This window comes from Symphalangus syndactylus, chromosome 3, assembly GCF_028878055.3.
Source record: "Symphalangus syndactylus isolate Jambi chromosome 3, NHGRI_mSymSyn1-v2.1_pri, whole genome shotgun sequence".
NCBI classification, from domain to species: domain Eukaryota; kingdom Metazoa; phylum Chordata; class Mammalia; order Primates; family Hylobatidae; genus Symphalangus; species Symphalangus syndactylus.
The window spans coordinates 49,354,015-49,379,264 of NC_072425.2; the positions used below are offsets into that span (position 1 = coordinate 49,354,015).

Consider the following 25,250-nt stretch of genomic DNA (forward strand, 5'->3'; position numbering starts at 1 on the left):
GAAACTTTTTAGTTTGATGGATTTTTAGTTTGATGTAATTCCATTTGTCTGTTTTTGCTTTTGTTGCTTTTGTGGTCTTATCCAAAAAATCTTTGCCCAGAAGACCAGTATTATGAAGCACTTCCTCTGTGTTTTCTTCTAGTAGTTTCATAATTTCAGGTATTACATTTAGCCCATTTTGTGTTGATTTTTCTTTTTTTTTTAGATCAACATCTCAAACTTTATAATACACTCACATTTATACACAAATTTCTGTTTACAAGTACAAAAGGCAAAGAACTGCAAAGAAGCTAAGCAACTGCATCATCAGCCACATTCAATCGAATTAATACTGTTGTCCCCCGTCCATAGTTTTCATCCAGAGGAAATGGTAGATGCCGTCTCACACATGGACTCCACTGTTAGTTTTAGAAGTTGGAGACTGTGTGTGGTTCCGCAGAAGTCAGGGTTTCTACAGAGCTGAACTGAGACTCCATCATGTTCCAGGCCATATCAGCCAGAAGAAAGTCGTCTATTGCTGTTTGAGTTTCGTTGCTGGTGAAGAACAAGCTCCCCAGGGTTTCAAACCCAGAACTCATGGTCTGTGTTGCTATACTGTTCAACTGAACTTTGCTTTCTAGAGCAGGTATATTTTTAGCAGTGGAGATTCTTTCAGTTTGGGTCTCTGTGTCAGATGAATCAGTACTCATGGAAAAGCTGGAGTGTTTCAGAATACTTCCCAGAGGCAGATGAGGACTACTGTCTAAGAAAAAGTTTAAGTCTGTCTGTGTCTGTGTGTCAAACATCTCAAGGCCTAAGAAGTTAGAATTTCCCCTACACCCGTAGGACTGAGCAGAGGTATCTGCGAGTAAGAAGTCCATTTGAGTCTCTATGTCCAGTGACTCCAAGACTGGCTCGGTGTTCATGGTGCTAAGTTCATTCTCTTCAGTTTGAGTCTGGATATGTGAGGCCAAAAAGAACTCTTCGATATTAAAATTGATTCCAGGGTTCTGGGCTGGGCCAGATGGGAGCTGGGTGTCAGGTCCAGGATTTCTGTCAGACAAAAGACTACGATGATCCAGTGTCTGAGCAGGCAGATTACTTGACAAGATGTTTTCCAAATCATTTAATAAATCTGTGGTTTGGGTCTGATTATCTGTCATGTTCTGTGAAGGAAGCATACTATTCTGTGCACTGAAGTTTATAATTGGTGCACATTTCTCAATATCTTGATTTAAAGTCTTAGGCTCATTCTGAGGTAACAAACTATGAGTTACTGTCTCTGCTGCTAAACTGTTGCTTATAATGTTACTTGTATTAACATTATATGATGAATGAACACTCTCAAAAATGTCTCCGCACATTCCAGCTTGGTCCTTCGGTACATGGTCATCCGTTGGACTTCGTATACCACTGGTTTGAGTTTCTCTGGAGACCCCACCCGACTGGAAACAGGTGTCCATAAATGCATCAGTCTGAGCAGCTATAGATGAAGTTACCTTAGAGCTGGGCAAAAATGTCTGAGTGTGAACACTAATGGGAAGAGACACTTGAGAATCAAACAGCAAATCAGTTTGAGAACAAGACGACACAGAGGAATCAGCGGTGGCCCACTGTGCAGAAGGTATAAAGTTTTGTGAGGCATAAGACAGATCTGTCTGCACATTGATTGAAGAAATGCTGTTCTTTTGACATGTGTTCCTTAGTTCTTGTAAAGGATTAGATGGACTTTTACCCAAGTTCACTTGAACACCAGTACTTATTGGCTCAACAGCAACAGGATCAGCAATTTAGAAAAGAGGTAGGCTCTCCTTAAGAGAGCAAGCCTCTGAATCTAGGCCGAGGATCAGGGTTCCTACTGACAAGGGCGGTAGCTGCACAGCCCCTGTGGCAGAGCCCTGATCGACACCTAACAGCACAGGCTGGGCTGAGGAGTCGGCTGTAGGCACAAAGACAGGCATGAGGGAAAACTGCATCACGGGTAGTTTAAGCAAAGCCACTTTGGGCTTTGGTAAAAGCAACTTCTGAGGATATCTCGGTGGTGTTGTAAGAGTCTGCCTGTCGGTGTTAGAGCCACAAGAGTCTTCCAAAGATGGTTCTAGCGTTATTTCTGAAGCTTCTAGTTCTTGAGTGTCTGGTCTAGGGATTGATTGGTTGGTTGTTAAATGATTCAATGGTCTTGTTGGATAGCTTCTGGTTTTGCACAGTTTTCCATTTTCCTTTTCTTACTAGGTGGGTCCCTGTGTTCTGCAGGGATCTCGTGGCCAGTTTGGTAGATGTGAGACTGCAATGCTGTTCTACTGGCGTAGGGACAGCCGCATGTGCACCGGAAGGTCTTGCCACAGTCCTCTGCGTGTCTTTTCAGGTCCCATTCTGTACCGTACGAATTGCTGCACTTACTACATTTGTGCTTCTTCTCAGCATGCGTTTTCGGAAGTGCTGTTTTACGAGAGAAAACTGAGAAAATGGTCTGTCAGGGCCTCTGGGTCAGCCTTCGATTGGACAACAGTAGAATTTCGGTATAGTTTTCAAATCTTTTCTTATTGTTGGATTGACTATGCTGTCCTGCAGGCGGTGGCTCTTGACCAGGTGCATGTTGAGCGCGGGGCTGTTGGGCAGGATCTTGTGGCAGCTGCGCACGGTGCACAGGATGTTGGTCCACACGGCCTGGGACAGCTCGCTCACCTACTGCTGGATCAGCATCCCCGCCAGCACGGGGGCCGCGGGCTGCTACGTCGCCCCTGTGGGCCGCGGCCGGCTGCCCCTCAGTCGGGGTCCCGGGGGCACCCACGGGCCTGAGGCCACGAGAGCCGGGGACATTGTCGCCGCCGCCTCCGAGGCCGCCCTGCCCATGGCGGCCAGGCCCAGCTCGCAGTTGTGTTGATTTTTTCTAAGTGGTGAGAGATACGGTCTACTTCCGTTTTTCTGCATGTGATATCCAGTTTTCCTGAACACCCTTCATTGAAGAGACTGTCGTTTCCCCAGTGTGTGTTCTTGGCGCCTTTGTCAAAAATCAGTTGACTAAGTGGGTTCTCTATTCTGTTCCATTTGTCTGTGTGTTTTTATGTCAGTACTCTACTTTTTTGCTTACTATGGCTTTGTAGTATATTTTGAAGTCAGGTAAGATTGATGCCTCTAGCTTTGTTTTTTTGACGCAAGACTGCTTTGGCTCTTTGGGGTCTTCTGTGGTTCCGTACACACACATTATATATATATATATTTTGTTTGTTTGAGACAGAGTCTTACTCTCTCACCCAGGCTGGAGTGGAGTGGCACGATCTCAGCTCACTGCATCCTCCACCTCCCGGGTTTAAGGGATCCTCCTGCCTCAGCCTCCTGAGTAACTGGGACTACAGGTGCCTGCCACTATGCTCAGCTAATTTTTGCATTTTTAGTAGAGACTGGGTTTCGCCATGTTGGCCAGGCTGGTCTTGAACTTCTGACCTCAGGTGATCCACCTGCCTCGGCCTCCCAAAGTGCTGGGATTACAGGCATAAGTCACGGTGCCCAGCCTCCATACAAATTTTAACGGACTTTTAAAAGATACGAATTCTTCCAATCTGTGAACATGGGGTATCTTCCCATTTTTTGTGTGTCTTCAATTTTTTTCAATATTTTATAGTTTTCATTGTAGAGATCTTTCACCTCCTTGGTTAAATTTATACCTAAGTATTTTATTTCTTTTTTTTGGTAGGTATTGTAAATGGGATTGCTTTCTTGATTTATTTTTTAGATAGTTTGCTATTAATATTTGGTGTATAGAAACACTAATGATTTTCGTTTGTTGATTTTATATCCTGCAACTTGACTGAATTCATTTATTAGTTCTAATAGTTTTTTTTAGTAGAATTTGTAGGGTTTTCTATGTACTGTGTCATCTGTAAACATAGACAGTTTAACTTCCTCCTTTCTATTTTGGATGCCCTTTCTTTCTTTCTCTTACCTAATTGCTCTGGGTAGGATTTCCAGTGCTGTGTTGGATAGAAGTGGTAAGAGTGGACCTCTTTGTATTGTTCCTGATTTTAGAGAAAATGCTTTTAACTTTTCCCCATTCGGTATGGTTAGTTGTGGGTCTGTCACAGATGGCCTTTTGTTGATGTACATTCCTTCTATACATAATTTGTTGACAGTTTTTTTTTTTTTTTTTTTTTTGAGACGGAGTCTCGCTCTGTCGCCCAGGCTGGAGTGCAGTGGCGCAATCTCGGCTCACTGCAAGCTCCGCCTCCCGGGTTCACGCCATTCTCCTGCCTCAGCCTCTCCGAGTAGCTGGGACTACAGGCGCCTGCCACGACGCCCGGCTAATTTTTTGTATTTTTTAGTAGAGACGGGGTTTCACCGTGGTCTCGATCTCCTGACCTCGTGATCCGCCCGCCTCGGCCTCCCAAAGTGCTGGGATTACAAGCGTGAGCCACCGCGCCCGGCGACAGTTTTTTTTTAATCATGAAAAGATGTTTAATTTTATCAAATGCTCTTTCTGCATCTATTGAGATGATCATATGATTTTTGTTCTTGGTTCCGTTAATGTGGTATATCATCTTCATAGACTGGCGTATGTTGAATCATCCTTTACAACCCAGGGGTAAATTTCATTTGATCATGATATATGATCATGATTATATATCATGTGTTGTTGAATTCTGTTTGCTAGTGTTGTGTTGAGGACTTCTGCACCTAAGTTTATCAGGGATATTGGCCTATGATTTTCTTTTCATGTCTTTGCTTCCTATTCTTAGCAGTGTTCCCTTGAAAGTAATTTGTCTTTTTATAATCTCTGTCTGCTTTTAGGATTTCTTCTTTGCCTTTAGTTTCTGCAGTTTTACTGTGTGTTTTGCTTCAGAGGAGTGTGTTTTGTCCCATTTTCCAGAGGTCTTGTTGGACTGAGCTCTGGTTACCTACCCTCTCTGGTAGTTGGCTTAATAACCCTCCCTTCATTGGCTGTGATTCCCTGTGTCACTTCTCTACTTTCTTAATGGTATTCCCTTTGCTGTCCAAATAAACTACTTCTACTCAAATCACTTTTTCAAGATCTCCTTTTTGGGAGTAATTGGGCTTCTTAGATCTGAGGATTAATGTTCGTGTTGATCACAATGGAATAGTGATATTGCTGACAGAAAGGTATCATTGGTTATACTTGGAAGATCCTCAGTTTCCCTAATGGCAAAAGACTTGGGAATCTGTGGATCAAGATGGAGCATATATGATCCCAGACAGAAGTATTATTTCTCAGGTGCCCCAGAGTTCCCCAAAGGATGGATCTGCATGACAAGAGAAGCTCCCTTATCACTTCTAATGGGGTTTTATATGGTTTTGGTCAATCACCCTTCCACTGCTTGAACATTACTCTTCTGGAACCCAGTGACATGTGTGCCTACTCAGGAGGTAGAATTAACTGATGCACAACAATTGCCAAACATTCTTTAGAGTTTACTGCAAGGTTGGATGACATGAAGACCAATTTTCTGGTATCAGTCTTTCAGAAGACGTAAGCCTCAGGCATGTCTGATTGCTATTCTAAAACGTGTGTCTGGGCACAATGGATCATGTCTATAATCCCAGCACTTTGGGAGGCCGAGGCGGGAGGATCACTTGAGCCCAGGAGTTCGAGACCAGCCTGGGCAACATAGCAAGACCCTGTCTCCACAAAAAATAAAAATAATATCAGATTAGCCAGACGTGGTGGCATGTGCCTGTAGTCTCAGCCATTTGGGAGGCTGAGGTAGGAGGATCCTTTGAGCCTTGGAGGTCAAGGCTATAGTGAGCCATGATAGCACCACTGTACTCCAGCCTGGGTGACAGAGCAAGACCCTGTCTCAGTCAGTCAATAAAATATCATACAGTTATGGTTAAAAACTAAAACAAATTTTTAAAAATTTGAATGAACAATAGAGAATTTATTAATATGATTTGAATTTATATTAATTTTGTGGAGAAGAATCATTTAGAATTTTAGCCCAATCATAAGCCTGTAGATGATGACACATGAAATTATTATTCCCCTGTGAAATACAAGTGTGAAAGATGACTACCTTTTTGTGCTATGGTTTTTATATACTATACTCACGTGCACTTCTTCAAGGTTCAGTTGTGTGGTTTTTCAGTTCTTACTCCAGCCACTGGATGTGCAAATACTCCGTGACTGTGTAAAAATCGTACCTGTTAATTTATATATATTGTTACTGGCAGGAGACAGATAGATAGTGCTATTTATTAGAATTATATGTGCTTCTGAGCATTATTTACCTAACCAGGTATTTTAAAAGTGCAGAAAAAAATTTTAAGTCTGAACCTTATGTAGTAACTCTGAAAAACTGTAGAAAACAGAGTAACAAAATATAAAAGTAGTAGATTGAAATGATACTCTTCTTATTATTATCATTATTTCTAGAGACAGGGTCTTGCTCTTTTATCTAGGCTGGAGTGCAGTGGCATGATCCATAGCTCATTACAGCCTCAAACTTGTGGGCTCAAACAGCCCTCCCTCCTCAGTCTCCCAAGCAGCTAAGACTACTGGTGTGTGTCACCACACCTGGCTAATTTTTGTTCGTCTGTCTTTTTGTGAAGATGGGAACTCACTGTGTTAACTGGGCTGGTCTCAGAACTCCTGGGCTAAAGTGATCCTCCCATCTCAGCCTCCCTAAGTACTGGGGTTACACGCTTGCACTACCAAGCCTGGTCTGAAATGAGACTCTTAAAGGAAACAGGAAACAGTGAACAAAGAGAAGAGTCATTGGAAATTAAAAAAAAAAAAAAAAAGTGAAATGCCCTATGTCTGATCAAATAGAAGCACTGGATTCAGATATCAACAAACTAATCAAGATGGAAGAGCATAGGAAATTTCCCCTGGCAAGAGCTTGGTAACAAAGACATCAGGGGCCAGAGTGAAACATGCTGAATTCATGAGCCAAGTGCTGGGACTCAGTTGACCTATAAGAACAAATAAAAAGAAATCCATGTGAATCCATGTAAAACACAAAACCATGGACACTTGTATTAAAGTACGGCTTGTCAATAGAATTTGCATCAGTGCATGCTAAGGTTAAGTCACAGTCAAAGCCTATTCAAAGAATAGCCTAGTGGTTTTCAAGTAGCTGGGCAGGTAAAGAAAATACTTTGACATATATAACTCTTAAGATCTGCTGTAACAAATAGTTATTATACTAGCCATACCAAGCTTAATTTTCTCCTATGTATGGTCTTGGTAAAGGGATCATGTTATATGGAACAAACATGATCGACTTGGATAATGAAATTGTAAATAAAATCCTGCTTTACAAATTATTATTGCTGAAACAGCCTGTGTTTTAGAGAAAGCAAGAATGTTTTTAGATAAAAGAAATAATTATTCCATTTATTAATATTAATATTAAATTATAACATTTTAATTTAATGTCAGAAGTACTTGTTCTGTACAGAGATTATTAAGAACTGGGATCATGAATCTGTTGCTGATAAATAAAATTTCAGAGCTCTTGAGATAAATTATGAATTCAGTTTGGGGGAACAGGGGTTCCTTATCAGCTAGAAAAACTGATTTTACTACCATATGGCAGTGGTAAAAAAAAGTCCATACCAAATTCCTTATCTTGGATATGTATCTTGAATTTTTATGCGACAGAACAGAAATACAGTTTTGTTCAGGAAAAAAAATTGCAGAAATACTACTCTGTGCAGCTCCTGTCTAGAACATGCCTGCCTTTTTGTGGTATACAAAAAAGAGAATTATCTAGTTTAATTCCTTGAAGAGCAATTTGAATGGTTTCCACTTGGGAAATTATGTAATTTCATATTAAATAGCGGGTGGTAAGGTAGTCAGATGGAAATGTTCAGTTCATCTAGCATCATCAGATTGATTTGACAAACAGAATTCTTTTAATTCTGTGGAAAGCATTTTTCTCTCTTTATCCTTTGGCAGAGGCAGACGTTGTCTGTGGTTTCCCCACAGAAGTTTGAGTGGGTAAACTTTGGATGTGTAAATATAAACAGCAGACAGAGACATTGCCTCTGACAGCTGGAAGGATCCACTGAGGATCTTAGAAGGAGACTGCTGATACGGATGATGTTGGATAGAGAGACTTGAGGGAGGAATTAACCAATGTGAACATAAATGAGGAATGCACATGCTCAGAAAAAATGATAGTTCCTCCTTAAGTTTAGGTTGAGGTTGTTGAAAATTTTTGCTTTTGATATGGATAAAAACAACAAAAAACTGACTTTTCATATTCGTACTTCGTTTCCTATTGTGATATGTCATCAGTGCTTTGTGATGTGGATGAGCACATGGTATGTTTCTTGGTGAGTGGCTCCATTTCGTACATGATACGTAACCTTGGGCAAGATATTTACTTCTCTTTTCCTTAGTTTCCACACCTGTATAGTGGGATTGTGGGGACTGAGATAAGTTTATGGTGCTTATAATTGTCCTTGGCATAGAATAAGCACCGTGTAAATGATAGCTGCTATAAAATAATAATAATTATTATTTTGGTGGATTGAGAAATTCCCTTAAGGAGGAAGCTAGTCGCTTCCTCTAATAACCTTAGTATAGTTGATGTATTTATATATAAATGAGATACAGAATTCAGGAGCAAATTATTTAGTGTTTAAGATGATTTATAAAGATATGTTCATATTACCTTTTAAAAATTAAATTGTGAAGAATACTGCAGGTGCCCGCCACCATGCCTGGCTAAACTCTGAGCCTTTGCACATGCCAGGAAGGTGCTGTGGCTGGACACTGGGTCTGATGATGCTGCCCCTTTCTTTCCTTGAACAGTAATCAGCCCTCAAGACTCTTCTGGTTTGTGAAATCTTTGTGACCGCACGTTATGTGTGTGTGCTGCCATTAGATCAATTTCACATTATTATTGGAATTTTTATTTGCATTTCTGCTACCCCACGCAGTTGCGTGTTTTCCAGTCTACTATAAAATTTTTCAAAGATTAAAAATTACATCTTTTAATTAGCCACAGTGCCTGCTGCGTAGTAGGTGTGTTTAGGTAAATGATTGAATGATTAAATAAATCATACCCGTCGTGACAGTATTCAAAAGAAAACAATTCTTCTCTTGTTTTCCCTGTAAGGAGCAAGGAAATCTTTCCTGGAAGCCCCTACACCAGACATCTCCATGTATTGGCCTAGGATACAGTCACTGACAAGGGAATGGAATTTCCCTAGTTGGCTTTGAAAAGGCATTTTGTGTTTAACCACAAAGATGACTGCACTGGTTACAAAAATAATACCTGATTATTATAGGAAATCTATAAATTAATGAAAAGTACAATAAAATAATCTGGCATTACACAAAGAAAACTGTTGTTAACATTGTGGTGTTTGCTTTCCAGTTTTTGGTTGTATATGTTTGTGTGTATAGAAGAAAATTGCAATCATATTATATATAGTGTTTTATAGTCTTACATTTAAGTCTAACATAAGCAGTTTTCTGTACCATTAAGTCATATTTTTCTGAAATTAGACTAATGGCTTAAGTTCCTTCATATGGCTGTATTACAAATTATATAATTCATTGCTTATTGTTGGAGATATAGATTTTTAGCAGTTTTTTACTATTGAAAATATGCAGTGAACATCCTTTTATATGAATCATGTACATCTCTGGTTATTTCCTTACACTAAATTCCTAGAAGTGGATTAATGAGTGAAAGGGTATAAACACATTCAAAGTTTTTTGATATACTTCTCTGATTATCTTTCAGAAAACTTGGACCAATTACATTACCAGAAACCTGCATATGAGTGGCTGTTTAACTGTATTCTTACCAGTACTGGGAATTTTTTTTTTTTCAAGGCAGGGTCTTGCCCTGTTGTCCAGGCTAGAGTACAGTGGTATAATCATAGCTCACTGCAGCCTCAAGTTCCTGGGCTCAAGCAATCTGTGAAGTATTTTTTAATCACTGATTTTATAGTCAAAAGCGGTTTCACTCTGCTTTTTTGACTTGTAGTGTTATTTTTCATTTAGTCAGCATTTAGTAGATATTTGTTGAATGAAAGAAGAAATCCATGTTTCTTGATATGTATATTGTTTATTCACACCTATTATTAGCATTGTTATTTTTGCTTCTTTATTATGATGTACAAAAAGTACATAAGCTGTACTAATGTTAAGTGTAAAACTCCATATAATTTATGGCATTCTATTTTCAGTTTGTTGTTTTGGATATTAACTTTAGTTTATAGTATTATAATAATTTATAATATTATCTCAGCCAAGTCTGTTGGGCGAGATTTATTCCATCATAGTTATATTCTCCCTAGGGCTCCTAATTACATAGAGACTTCATTTTGGTTCTGACTGAGAAATAAATTATTTCTTTCTCAATTCCTTTATTATTTATTACATGTCTATGATTTTTTTGCACAGTACTTCTCTTTGGCAACATACCATTTTATTTATCTTCATGTTCTTCTAGATATCAAAAATTTTTTTTTCACTATTTAGAAGAACCATTAGATTATTTTCTTTTTATGTTTTCTCCCTTATTCCTTGGCTCAGATTTATTTTTTCTCTGTGTGTGTGTGTGTTTCTGTGCGTGTGTGCGTGTGTGCATGCGTGTGTGTGTGTGTGAGAGAGAGGCGTCTCAGAGTTCAAGTAAATGATACGTTCCTGTGTTATTTATTAACAGCTACAACTGCTGTTTGTTGTTGATATTTATCTCATTTAATCTTTTTTTTGTCTGGTAAGACTGGTACATATCATTGTGCTTTTCATTTAGAGGGAAATGAAATATTTTGGGCCATACTGTTAATAGTGCTGTGTGGATCAGAGCTGAGATTAGAACCCAGTATGCTAGTGGTATGTTTGGATTTCAAATTATAAACTGTACTGGGTTTAGTCTTGCACATAAAAAGAGGCTGAACTGAAGTTTCCAAGATGTTGAGAAATTTACAGTTTATTTAAATTTGAGTCTTGCTGTGAAGTACACTCTTTTCCCAGTTATTTACAGCTAGAAAAGCAAAAGTCTTCAAGTATAATTTAATATGACCAATAGGAACCACACGACTTTTACAGTCATTTTGTTGTGTACTAGTGTTTATACAACTCATGACTTGACAGCTGACCAAACTGTCTTATCCATCTCATATTAACATATTGTGAATGTAGTAGGAACTGGCTTAGCAAAATCTTGAAACCTCTGACTCTAATATTTGTGGGATAGTAAAATAAACAACTTTGGGGCTTTCAGGCTGTGTGATGTACAGCCTGTTCGGGACATTAATGCTTATTCTCACTGTTGACTCCGTTACTTTTGTGAACAGTTTTGCCGACAGGTGTTTAGGCTTGCCAAGAGAGATTATTTCTAGCTAGTAGAGGACTCTTGGAGAAAGACATTGGTTTCTACTTAGAAATACAATAACGAATGATAATAACTGACATTGAATGGGTGTTAAAATGTGCCAGGCACAATTCTAAGTGCTTTCTGTGTAATTAATATATTTTATTATTCACAGCAACCCTACTAGGTTTTTCCCATTTTACAGATACAGAAACGGAGGCATAGACTGGCAAAATAACTTCCCAAGGTCACAAAGCTAGTATGTTACAGAGTAGGGATTCAAACTTCGGCAGTCTGCCTCCAAGTCAGCCTTCTTAATCACTCTGTTATGCTGACATTTATTAGATGAAAAGAAAGAGGCACAGGTGAGTCATAAGTGGCTGTTTGTGTTTTTGGAAAATATTTTACTCTATGCCTACTGGCAGCTTGAAATAATTAAGCTGCTACCATTCATTTAATTTTTATTTTTTGTAAAGTGAGTTATTTGCTTGCATATAATATTATAATTGGAACATAGTGAGTAAAGTATACCCTTTTATGTTTGTACAAATTTAGGGTAAGCCTGTATTTTCATAAAGAAAGTGGTCTTTGAGAAAGAAAGTGTTTGAAACAAAACTTTGAAGAGTGGGTTCACAATCAGGGTGACAGCTACAGAGTAGTAAGTAATTTGGTCAGTGCTCTGTAACAAATAGCAGAGACTGCCTTATTGGTCCTGTGTGCCATCTTGAAAAGCTGAATGTTGCAGAAATGGCAGGCTAAATGTTTTGGAGTAACCCAAGCTGACTCTAGGCAGAATTTGTCTTTGGCATCTTCTCATTTTGCCTCTCACTGGCACCTGTCTCATTCACCTTTTGTCATTGCCAGATATGGTGTGGTGCCTAACAACCTTTACTCACTATCAACAAGTCCAGCTGGGTGTGGTGACATGCACCTGTAGTCCCAGCCCCTGGGGAGGCTGAGGCAGGAGGATCCCTTGAGCCCACGAGTTTGAGGCTGTAGTGAGCTATGATTGTGCCACTGCACACCAGTCTGGGCAACAGAGGAAGACCCATCTGTTTAAAACAAAACAACAACAAAACAAGTTTCTCATAACATATTAATTAGTGTTTAATAAAAGGGATATCCTTTCTCAGGGTATTTGCATTTAATAGATCATTCTCAAAGTTTGGGCTTTGGGGTTATTTTTGAGAGTTGGCATTTATTGCTATAAACTTCCCTCTTAGAATTGTTTTTGCTCTCTCCCATAGGATTTGGTATGTTATGTTTCCATTTTCATTTGTCTCAGGAAATTTTTAAATTTCTCTTTAAATTTATTCATTAACTCATTGTTTAGGAGCATGTTGTTTAATTTCTATGTATTTGTAAAGTTTTCAAGGTTTCCCCTTTTATTGATTTCTAGTTTTATACCATTGTGGTCAGAAAAGATACTTGACAAGATTTTGATATTCTTAAATTTAAAAGACTTATTTTGTGGCCTAACATATGATTTATCCTGGAAAATGATTGATGTGCAGTTGAGAAGAATGTGTATTCTGTACCTGTTGGGTAGAATGTTCTGTAAATGTTTGTTAGGTCCATTTGGTCTAGGGTACAGTTCATATCTGATGTTTCTTTGTTGACCTTCTGTCTAAATGATCTGTCCGTTGCTGAAAATGGGGTGTTAAACTCTTCTACTAGTATTGTGTTACAATCTGTCTTTTTCTTGAGATCTATTAATATTGGCTTTATGTATTTAGGTGCTCTGACATTGGGTGCATATACATTTGCCCAACATCAGAGCACCTAAATATATAACATATCCTTTTGCTGAGTTGACCAACCCCATTATCATATATTAATGTAATGACCTTCTTTGTCTCTACAGATTTTGACTTAAAGTCTATTTTATCTGATGTAAGTATAGCCACTCCTGTTTTGGTTTCCATTTGTGTGAAGTATCTTTTTCCGTTTATTTACTTTCAGTCTATGTGTATCCTTATAGGTGAGGCAAGTCTTTTGTAGGCAGTATATAGTTGGGTCTTGTTTTCTTTTGTTTTTTTAATCCATTTAGGTACTCTGTGTCTTTTAATTGGATAATTTAATCCATTTACATTCAAAGTAATTATTGATAGGTAAGGATTTACTACTGTCATTTTATTAATTTTTTTCTAGTTTTGTAGATTTTTTTCTTTCTTTCTTCCTTTGAGGTTAAGTGATTTTCGCTAGTAGTATATTTTGATTCTTTGCTTTTTAGTGTATCTATTATAGGCTTTTGCTTTGTGGTTACCATGGGGCTTATAAAAGTATGCCTTATAGTTTTTTACAGTGATAGCAACTTAACTTTGATTGAAAAGAAGATACTCTTTAACTCCACTCCCCCATTTTGAGTTTTTGGTGTCAAAATTTTTATCTTTTTATATTGCATGTCCCCTAACAAATTATTGTAGCTATTATTATTAATTGTGTTGTCTTAACCTTCATAAAAAAATATGTGATTTACATGCCACGATTACATTATTAGAGTCTTCAGAATTTGACTGTGTACTTGCTTTTACCAGTGAGTTATGTACTTTCAGATGTTTTTGTGTTACTCATTACTATCCTTTTCTTTCATCTTGAAGAAGTCCCTTTAGCATTGCTTATAAGACAGGTCTGGTGCTGATGAATTCCATCAGCTTTTGTTTGTCCAGAAGTCTTTATTCTTTTCTTCATTTCTGAAGTACAGCTTTGGTAGGTATAATATTCCTGGTTGATAGTTTTAATTTTTTTTTCTTTAGGACTTTGAATTTCTTCAGGACGATGTTTCTGCTTAAAGGTCTCTTGTTAGGCATATTAGTACTCCCTTATAAATTATTTGCTTCTTTTCTCTTGCTCCTTTCAGGATCCTCTCTTTGTGCTTGATCTTTGACATTTTGATGGGGTAGTGTTATTTGGATTAAATCTGATTGGATACCCTTGATCTTCCTGTACGTGGATAGCTATAGCTTTCTCCAGGTTTGAAATACTTTGTTATTATTTCTTTAATAAGCTTTCTACTACTTTCTCTTTTTCAAGGTTCCCCCTTGAACACCAGTGACCCACGTATTTGCTCTTTAGATGTTACCCATAAATCCTGTAACTTCATTCCTTTTTCCTTTTTCACCTTTAGTTACGTATTTTCAATTAACCTGTCTTTGAATTCACTGATACTCCTCTAATTGAACAATTCTGCTATTGATGCTTTCTGTTGGATTTTTTATTTTGTTCGTTGTAGTTTTTAGCTCCTGGATTTCTGTTTGATTTTTAAAAATTATTTCAATCTCTCTGTTAAATTTCTCTGATGAATTTCTGAATTGCTTTTCTCTACTTTATTGAAGTTAGCCAAATTTCCTTAAAACAGGTATTTTGAATTCCTGTCAGGCAGCTTTTCTATGATCCTCTCTTTAGGATCAGTTACTGGAAGCTTATCTTTGTCCCAAAGCATGTTTTTCCTCCTTTGGGCCCACTGGTTATTTAGTAGTGCCTTGTTCAGTTTCCACATTTGTGAATTTCCTTTGAAACTTCCTGCATTTATTTTTAATTTATTTTTTTGTGATCAGAGCACATTTGTTCTTTTAAATATATGAAGACTCATTTTATGGCCTAGCATATGATCTGTTTAGGAGAATATTCCATGTGATCTTAAGAAAAATGTATATACTATTGGGTGGAGAGTTCTATAGATGTAAGTTAGATCTAGTTGGTTTATAGTGTTATTCAAGTGTTCTGTTTTCTTATTGATCTTCTTTCTAGTTGTTTTATCTACCACTGAAAATGACAGTTTGAAGTCTCCAGCTATTAATATTCAATTGTCTGTTTCTCCCTTTGTTTCTGTCAATTTTTGCTTCATGAATTTTGGTCCTTAGTTGTGTATGTTTATAATGGTATATCTTCCTGATGGATTGACCCTTTTATCATTAACAAAATGTCCCTCTCCATCTCTAATAACTTTTTGTTTTAAAATTCGTTTTTTTAATATCAGTATAGCCACAATTAAGTTTCTTGTTTTTGTATGTTTGCGTGACATATCTTTTCTATCCTTTTACTTCCAATCTGTTTGTATTTTTCACTCTAAAGTGTGTCTTCTATAGACAGCATATAGTTAGATCATGTTTTCTTAAAGTCTGACAATCTTTTGTCTTTTGAAGGGATTTTTTTTTTTTTTTTTTGAGACAGAGTCTTGATCTGCCACTCAGGCTGGAGTGCAGTGGCGCGATCTCTGCTCACTGCAACCTCCACCTCTCAGGTTCAAGCGATTCTCCTGCCTCACCCACCCGAGTAGCTGGGATTACAGGCACCCACCACCACAGCCAGCTAATTTTTGTATTTTTAGTAAAGACAGCGTTTCACTGTGTTAGCCAGGCTGGTCTTGAACTCTTGACCTCAAGTGATCCACCCACCTTGGCCTCCCAAAGTGCTGGGATTACAGGTATGAGCCACCGTGTCCGGCCTGATGGGATTGTTTATTCCACTCACATCCATGATATTATTGACATAGTTGGCTTTATGTCTGAACTTTTACTTTATGTTTTCTGTATATCTCTTGTCTTTTTTTTGTAACTCTGTTTCTCTGTTTCTCCTTTTATTATGCTCTTTTAAGTAAGTATTGTCTATTTTTTTTTTTTTTTTTAGACGGGGTCTCACTCTCTTGCCCAGACTGGAATGCAGTGGCACGGACATGGCTCACTGCCACCCTTGACCTCTGGGCTCAAGTGATTCTCCTTCCTTTGCTGCCCATGAAACTGGGATCACAGGCATGCTCCACCACATCTGGCTAATTTTTCCATTTATGATTTTTTTTTTTTTCTTGAGACAGAGTATTGGTCTGTCACCCAGGCTGGAGTGCGGTGGTGTGATCTCGGCTCACTGCAACCTCTGTCTTCTGGGCTCAAGCTGTTCTCATGCTTCAGCCTCCTGAGTGGTTAGGACTACAAGCATGCACCACCATGCCCAGCTAGTTTTTGTAGAGACGAGGGGTTTCACCATGTTGGCCAGGCTAGTCTCTAAGTCCTGGCCTCAAGTGATCTGCTTGCCTTCACCTCCCAGAGTTCTGGGATTACAGGTGTAAGCCAGCATACCCAGCCAATTTTTTGAGTTTTTGTAGAGATTTTTTGTTGCCCAGGCTGGTCTCAAACTCCTGGGCTCAAGTGATCCTTCTGTCTTGGCCTCTCAAAGTGCTGGGATTACAGGCATGAGTAGTGACTCATGCCCGTAAGTGAATATTTCATAATGTTGCATTTTAATTTCTTTAATGATGTTTTCACTATTATTTTTGAATTTTTTTTTTAGTGGTTACTCTAGAGTTTGCCATAGAATAAGCTTCAGACTTATGCTCGCTTAATTACCGTGATGATTAATGTTACTCCTATACATATGATTTTTGACTTATGTCCTATACATATGATTCTCAACTTATGATGGAGTTATAGCATCATAAGTTGAAAATATTGAAAGTCAGAAATTCACTTAATACACCTAATGTACTGCACATCATTGCTTAGCGACACCGTGCACTGTAGAGTGTTGCTTGTTTACCCGTGATTGCTGGGCTGACTGGGAGCTGTGGCTTGCTGTCACTGCCCAGCATTGTGAGAAAAGCATACTTGAGAAGAATGTATGTTCTGTTGTTGGGTGGAGAGTTCTATAGATGTCTGTTAGGTCTACTTGGTTATAGTGTTATTCAAGTGTTCTATTTTCTCAATCTTTTTTCTAGTTGTTTTATCAGTAGTTATGGTATCACATATCAGTAGCCTGGGAAAAGAGCAAAATTCAAAATTTGAAGTATGGCTTCTACTGACTGTGTATCACTTTCACATCATTGTAAAGTGAAAAAAATTGTAAGTCTAACCATCATAAGTTATGGATCATCTGCATAGCTTTATTCCCTTCTCTTCCTTTTTTTGTGGCATTATTGTTATACATATTACCTCTCAATGTTATGAATTCAACAGTGTTTTAATTATTACTTTAACATGTGTAGTTATTTCCTTAGCCCAATACAACTTGGCTGTTTAACTCATTTGCACTGTGTTTGGCAAATATATTTACATATCTTATTCCTGTCTATATGTTATAGGCCCAGCAGTACAGTATGTACTTATCATTTTATGCAATTCATTTTTATGTCAGTTATGAGAATAAGAGAGAAAAAATGTGCATTTATAATTACATAATTAACTTATCAGTGTTCTTTTATTGTGTGGATTCAAATTACCTTCTGGTATTCACTTTTTTTTGCAAAGTGGGTTTTCTAGCAACAAATTCATTTTTTGTTTATCTGGGAAAGTCTTTATTTCACCTTCATTTTTGAAAGGTAGTTTTGGGGGATATGGGATTCTTGGTTGACAACTTTTTCTTTTGAGCACTTTGAATATGTTTTCCTGTGTTTTTCTGGGATCTTTTGTTTCTGCTGAGAAGTCACCTGTTAATCTTATTGGGGTTCCCTTGTAAGTAATGGGCTATTTTTCTGTTTCTGCTTTTAAGACTTTCTCCTTGTCCTTGACTTTCAGCATTTTCACTACAGTGTTTTTGTTTGTGGCTCTCATTGCATTTATCTTATTTGGAGTTTGTTGATGTTCCCAAGTGTCAATAAATTTGGGGAGTTTATATGTTTATTTTTAAAAATTATTTTATTTTTAATTGGCATGTAATGTGCATATTTATAGGGTGCAATGTGATGTTTCAACACATATATATATTATGTACTGATCAAATTAGGATAATTAGCATAGCCGTCATCTGAAACATTGTTTCTTTGTGGTGAGAACTTTCAAAATCCTCACTTCTAGTTATTTTGAAATATGCATACATTATGTTTAACCCTTTTCCCATTTAGGAAAAAAGGTACAGCTCACTACCCAGTGCTCATTTAATTTTACATAAACGTGCTCTTTGAGGCTGAAGCAAATCTGACTGATTTTCAATGTGAAAATAAAATATAAAAACTGTTTTTGGAGTTATTTCTAAACAGGACTAACATCAGAATTGTCTGAATCATCAGAATCGTCTATTTCAGAAAAATTGAATTGAAATGGATCTTTGGCCAATAACTGTTGAAGAACAATGTTACCATCATGCATAGGAATGCTGCATTTTCTAGGATTTGATATTTTCAGCGATTGAGAATTACTGTATTTTGTAAATGGAAATACCAATGCTAAAAACAGAATGTTATACATAGAATGATGTTTTTTTGTTTCCAAGTTCAATGTATTAGAGCTTGCGAAAATAGTAGTAAAAGCGAGCAAAGTTATCTCAGAGTAGATGCTGCAGCCGCATGTACTGTGGACGAGTATTCTCTGGGCAAATGGGAAAAGGGTTGACTATAGCCAACCTACTGTACAATAGAATACAAGAACTTTTTCCTCCTGTCTAACTGTAACTTTGTACTGGTTGATGAACCGATAATTATGCTTTTTAAGCTCATGGAAAATGTCTCAGATCTTTAACAACAATTAGTAGGCAAAAGTACTCATACTCTTTCTTTGATTTTTGTTGTTGTCGTTCTTGAGATCCTACTCAAATCAATGTGGTAAAACCTTCTGAGGATTGCCAGACCAAATATAGTTCTTGGGGTATGACAAGGAATGAGTAGTAGCACTTTATGAAGGCTTAGGTTAGGTATACATAGAAATAATCATGCTGTTACTTGAGATTGCCCTGCCCCTAAATAAGTGGTCTTGAAGATGTGGTAGGCAAGGGACAGAGAAAGACCAAGCTCCCTGTGACCAGAAAAGGATTATCTGTTATTTAGAGGAAGGGGTTGGAGAAAAGTTGGCCCATTGAATTAACGCAAGAAACCAGAGGTACTGTTAGGATATTCTGCAGTCTAAGTCAGGATGAAAATATATTTAAGAACAAACTCAGCAACTAAGAAGCTTCATGTCTTGAATGTGAGAGGCAGTCTCCCATATGAAACTGTTAGTTGACGTTGAAAATTCATTCATCCTGGTGGTTGAGTTAGGAGGATACCCAAGAAGAGCTTTTGTATTTAGTTTCCTGGTGGTTGGAGAGTTCAAACACTAGACTTGGAAGCAGATAATACCTCATAGTACAAGGAATAGGAACTTTTCTCACTGTCTGGAGAAACCAAGCATCTGGCTGTCTGATTTTAGTGAAATTGTAATTTAGGGAACTGATTAATTTTATTAGACAGGGTGTGAGTGCCGTGGCTCCTGCCAGGTGTGACTGAGATCCACTCTTGCCTTCTCTCTCTGCTCCTGCTATTTATGATCCTTATGCTCAGAGTGTATAGAGTAGGTTTGCGTTCTTTTTTTTTTTTTTTTCTTTTTAGAACTGAGGTCTTGCGAAGTTGCCCAGGCTGGATTTGAACTCCTGAGCTCAAGCCATCCTCCTGCCTTAGCCTCCTGAGCAGCTGGGATTACAGGCATGCACCACCTAGCTAGGTTTGGGTTTTGTTTGGCTATACTTCCTCCTATTCCTGCCACCAAGGCTTGTAGTTGTTGTTGATTTTAATAGACTATTTTTTAGAGCAGTTTTAGGTTCACAGCAAAATTGAGCAGAAAGTACAGAGATTTCTTCTATACCCTATTCCCCCACATGCACAACATCCCTCTACTGTCAACATCCCCCACCAGAGTGGTACATTTGTTAAAATTGATGAACATGCATTGATACATCATTATCACCTAAAGTCCATAGTTAACATTAGAGTTTACTCTTGGTGTTGTACATTGTATGGGTTTGGACAGATATACATGTGTCCACCATTATAGTATCATACAGAATAGTTTTATGGCCCTACAAATCCTCCGTGTTCTGCCTATTCACTCTTCCCTCTCCCCTCTCCCCTACCCCAGTGGCATTTCTGTTTTTATTTTATTTTATTTTTTGTTTATTTATTTTTTTGAGATAGGGTCTTGCTCTGTTATCCAGGCAGGAGTGCGGTGGCACAATCATAGCTCACTGCAACGTCTACCTTCTAGGCTGAGGTGATCCTCCTGCCACGGGCTCCTGAGTATCTAGGAGTACAGGTACACACAACCATGCCTGCCTAATTTATTTTTCTTTCTTTCTTTTTTTTTTTTTGTAGAGACAGAGTCTTGGTATGTTGCCTAAGCTGGTCTCAAACTCCTGGGTTCAAGCAATCCTCCTACCTCAGCCTTTGCAATCCCAAAGTGCTGGGATTACAAGCATGAGCCACCACGCCTGGCCTGTTTTTATTTTTAAAAATTACTTGAGGAACTAGTTCTAATTCCAGTCCTGTGCTGAACTTGTATCATACATAGTTCAGAGAATTCCTACTTATGTAGGGACTGCAGGTATCCTCCCCTTATCCCTTTCCTCCTTTCCCTTCCCCAAATAATGGCAAGTCAGTGCCCATACTGTGTATCAGTCCATTTCATTTTTTGAGATTTCCTTGATGGTCTGTTAATTTGGAGACACTTCTGGACAAATGATAAATTTCTGGCAGTACAAGCCCAAAGTAGTAAGGTTTTGCTCTAGACACTGGAGCTAGAATGAAATTTAAAAATGGTTCCTTGCTTTTACACTGTTGGTGGGAGTGTAAATTACTTCAATCATTGTGGAAGACAGTGTGGAGATTCCTGAAGGATCTAGAACCAGAAATACCATTTGACCCAGCAATTCCATTACTGGGTATATACCCAAAGGATTATAAATCATTCTACTATAAAGACACATGCAAATGTATGTTTATTGCGGCACTGTTCACAATAGCAAAGACTTGGAACCAACCCAAATGCCCATTCAATGATAGACTGGATAAAGAAAATGTGGCACGTATACACCATGGAATACTATGCAGCCATAAAAAAGGGTGAGTTCATGTCCTTTGCAGGGACATGGATAAAGCTGGAAATGATCATTCTCAGCAAACTAATACAGGAACAGAAAACCAAACACCACATGTTCTCACTCATAAATGGGAGTTGAACAATGAGAACACATGGACACAGGGAGGGGAACATCACACACCGGGGTCTGTCAGGGGGTGAGGGATTGGGGGAGGGATACCATTAGAAGAAATACCTAATGTAGATGACAGGTTGATCGGTGCAGCAAACCACCATGGCGTGTGTATACCTATGTAACAAATCTGCATGTTCTGCACATGTATCCCAGAACTTAAAGTATAATAAAAAAATAAAAAATTAAAATGGTTCCTACTCTCTATTTACAAATTACGACCACTTCATCCAAAGATCACAAATTCTAAAGTGATACAATCTTTCTGGGTAGCCTTAACCAAAAGAGCTGTATCACTCTTGAGTTCCTCTATGCATATGCCAATCATTTCCTCTTTGCTACACCCTGTTTTGAAGTGTCTGCCCAGACAGTAGTACTCATCGACCACCAATCTTTGTGGGATGAGCAACTGACCCCATAGAAAACTATCTAAAGGCTCTGTTGGCTGGATTGAGCCAATCACATCCTCTTCCCTGAGAATGGGGACCTTGAGATACTGAGCTGATCAGATAATGGTTAGTTCTTGGGCTGAAATTTCGTATAGAATTGTGACCACGTTCTGAACTACAGCATAAAAGACGTGCAAGCTGGGGGGGAACAAAAAAAGCCACAGACGGCAGAGACAGCAGAGGCAGCTAGTGTAAAGAGAGATGCCCTTGAACGGAGCAGACATGTGGACACCCTGAGTTGTGGTGGCAGGAGCTTCTAGTTCCACTTCCTATTTGGACCAGCTAAACCTTTTCTTTCCTTGGGTGTTGTTCATGAGATCTTTGATCATAGCCTTTTCATAACACCTCTTCCCCCATTTGACTTGTGCTAGTTGAGTGGATTTCTGTTCTAGGGCTGAAATGCAGTGCCAGCAGAATCTAGTGCAATAGAGTCTTATGTAATTAAAGTCCTAAAGACTCTTTGGGTTGTGAGACACACAAAACCAAGGTTGATAATCAGTGCAAAATAACTACATGTTGGGGTACCCTTCAGTCAGTCAATGTCTTCCTCACGGGTAGACATTTAGTGACTCATTCACCACCCTTCCCTCGTCTAGGCTAAAGAATGCCTACGTCATTTCATCTTTTCTCAAAAAGAAAAACATTCTGCTGTTTTCTACTTCTTTATTGATCACATTTGTCCTTAATTCCTTCATATAACCTCAGGTAGAGTATTAATCTAGGTGCCAGGGGATGTGGGTTCTGTTCTTGTTGGGGTTCTAACTGAATGGATGGTCTCTGTAAGGTTCTTCATCTCTCTGTACCCCTACCCCCACACCTTTGCTGGGCAGTGAAGGGTTATGCTGATCACCGATTTCTAGCTGGTAACTCCCGCAAAGCAAGGTGTGGATAAAGAGGGTGGAGAAACCAAGCTACTTCCCAGGCATTTGCTATAGATGAAATAAATATGCCTATCCCTCACTTAATGATGTTAATTCTAAGAATCCTGCCAGTAAGTGAAAAGCTAGAAAATGAAAAATTACTTCTGTTAATTTTGTTGTTGTTGTTTTGTTTTTGTTTTTTGAGACAGAGTCTTACTCTGTTACCCAGGCTGGAGGGCAGTGGCGTGATCTCCCAGCTCACTGCAACCTCCACGTCTTGGGTTCAAGCAATTCTCGCCGCAGCCTCCCGAGTAGCTGGGATTACAGACATATGACACCACGCCCAACTAATTTTTTCTATTTTTAGTAGTGACAGGGTTTCACTGTGTTGGCCAGGCTGGTCTCGAGTTCCTGGCCTCAAGTGATCCACCCGCTTGGCCTCCCAAAGTGCTGGGATTATAGGTGTGAGCCACTGCAGTCGGCTAACTTATGTTAATTTTGGTGGTAAAAGTTATGATGTGTTCCATCCCAACCTAAGATGTCCAAATACTTTCTACAAATAGAAAAATACATCATTGAGCAATGAAAACTTTTTATTAGTAAATAATCCAAAATTAAATAAATGTAGTTGGTACATAAAATGTGTTAAAATGATGCTTTGTTGCCTCAATAAAAAAGAGGAGGCAGGGTCAGGCGCGGTGGCTTGTGCCTATAATCCCAGCACTTTGGGAGGCCAAGGCAGTTGAATCACGAGGTCAGGAGATCGAGACCATCCTGGCTAACATGGTGAAACCCCGTCTCTACTAAAAATACAAAAAAATTTAGCCAGGCGTGGTGGCGGGCACCTGTAGTCCCAGCTACTTGGGAAGCTGAGGCAGGAGAATGGCATGAACCTGGGAGGTTGAGCTTGCAGTGAGCCAGGATCGTGCCACTGCACTCCAGCCTGGGCGACAGAGCGAGACTCCATCTCAAAAAAAAAAAAAAAAAAAAAACGAAGAGGCTTGATGGGATCGATGGAAGAGGGAAAGAGCCGTTCTTTGGAAGGTGGTTAGTGAGTCAGGTGATGAACTTTTAAGGTGTGCATTCAGCAGCAAAAGTGCTTAATAATATTTTTCCTTGGGGATTTTGACAGTAGAAGAAACTCCTAATGTGGAAACCTTTGGTATATCAGTAGAAGGGGATCTTTAGATAAAAAAAAAAAAAAAAAAGCAAGATGTAACTTTGCTTCCCTTTTTGTAATTTGCAATTCATACACCTCCTTGCAGGATGCGATATTAGTTTCCCGAAGCTGTTATAGCAAATTGCTACAAACTTGTTGGATCAAGAGAACAGAATCATATCTTGTTGCAGTTCTGGAGGCCAAAAGTGTGAAAACTGACATGGCCACGTTCCCTCTGGGGACACCTTCCTGTCACTTCTGGCGGCCAGCATGGCATTCCTGGGCTTGTGGCCGCATTCCTCCAGTGTTTGCTTCTGTCTTCATGTTGCTGCCTCATCTGTGTCTGTCTCCAACTCCCCTGCCTCTGTCATAAGGATGCATGTGGCCTACCCTACCTTGATATTCCAGGACAAGCTCCTTCTCTCAGGATCCTGAACGTTACCACTTTGTAGTAGTTGTTGTTGTAGAAGGTAATAGTCATTCCTTTGCCATGTAAAGTAATATTCACAGGTCCCATGTGCTAGTGTGGGAATGAGGTGGTGACATTTGGGCTGCTAATTCTTTGTTGTGGGAGACTGTCCTGTGCATGGTAGATGTTCAGCGGTGTTCCTGGCTTCTGCCCACTGGGTGCCAGTGACATCCTTCTCCCAGCCGTGACAACCAAAAATGTCTTCAAATATTGTCAAGGGTCCCCTCTGGGGCAAGACTGTCCTTGGTTGATGAGCACTGCTTTAACCTAATTAGAGCCCATTCTTATCCCACTCAAATATGCTGCCTGGGAAGTTTCCAGTCTCTTTAAGAAGGGGGAGGGTGGAGAATGGATGCTGGAGAGGTTACTGCTCCTCTCCACTACACCTAACATTCTAGTGAAGTCCACAATTGGGCCAAATCAAGCAGGATTATGAAATTTTTGCTAGACCCCTGTTAGTGTATTCTAACATTATGGCATTTCATATTAGTCAACTAAATCTCAATATTATGTTTAAAAAAAATCCTATGGACCTCTGAATCCCCAGGTTGGATTTTTTCTACTTTACCTATGTTAAATATGTTAAATACCTAGGTTGCCTTTTATCTTAGAATTTGTCCATGTATCACCTCATTCTTTTTCAGCAGATCCCTTTCTGGAGGTTTTCGTACTTAGTTGGATTTATCCTCCCTGTGACTGCCGCCTGCTCCTTGCCTTGCCATGCGGCATTAGTAGAGTATGAACTGCACATTTAGCACAGCAGTTTATGCACTAGAGAATCAGGATTGGAATTTTTCTGAAGTATCTTATTTTTATGTGAAATAATTGAAACAGAGTATAGACACATTTGCTGTTTTGAAGTTTTTGTGATTTCCAAAGTAATAAATGTGCACTCTCACAGTTCTCAGGTGACTGATCTCTGGAGTGCTTGCCATTTCTCCGGGTGGGTGCTTTGTCCAGGCTCCCCTCTCATGTTGGCCTGCAAGTGCTCTCGCTGAGATGGGTCCCTGACCGGTACTGGATGAGAGGACTAGTACTGGTGCAGATGTTAGCATAAACAAAAGCTGCAGCTTTTTAATCATGACTAAGGCATGGGAG

General features: G+C 39.0%; 1 protein-coding gene and 1 pseudogene across 8 annotated transcripts in view; one reads left to right on the forward strand and one right to left on the reverse strand.

Annotated features, from left to right (window-relative positions):
* Positions 1–25,250, forward strand: part of FANCC (FA complementation group C) — a 226,300-nt gene that overhangs the window by 23,499 nt on the left and 177,551 nt on the right. The gene's annotated exons all lie outside the window — the stretch shown is intronic.
* Positions 218–2,910, reverse strand: LOC129478491 (ATM interactor-like; annotated as a pseudogene).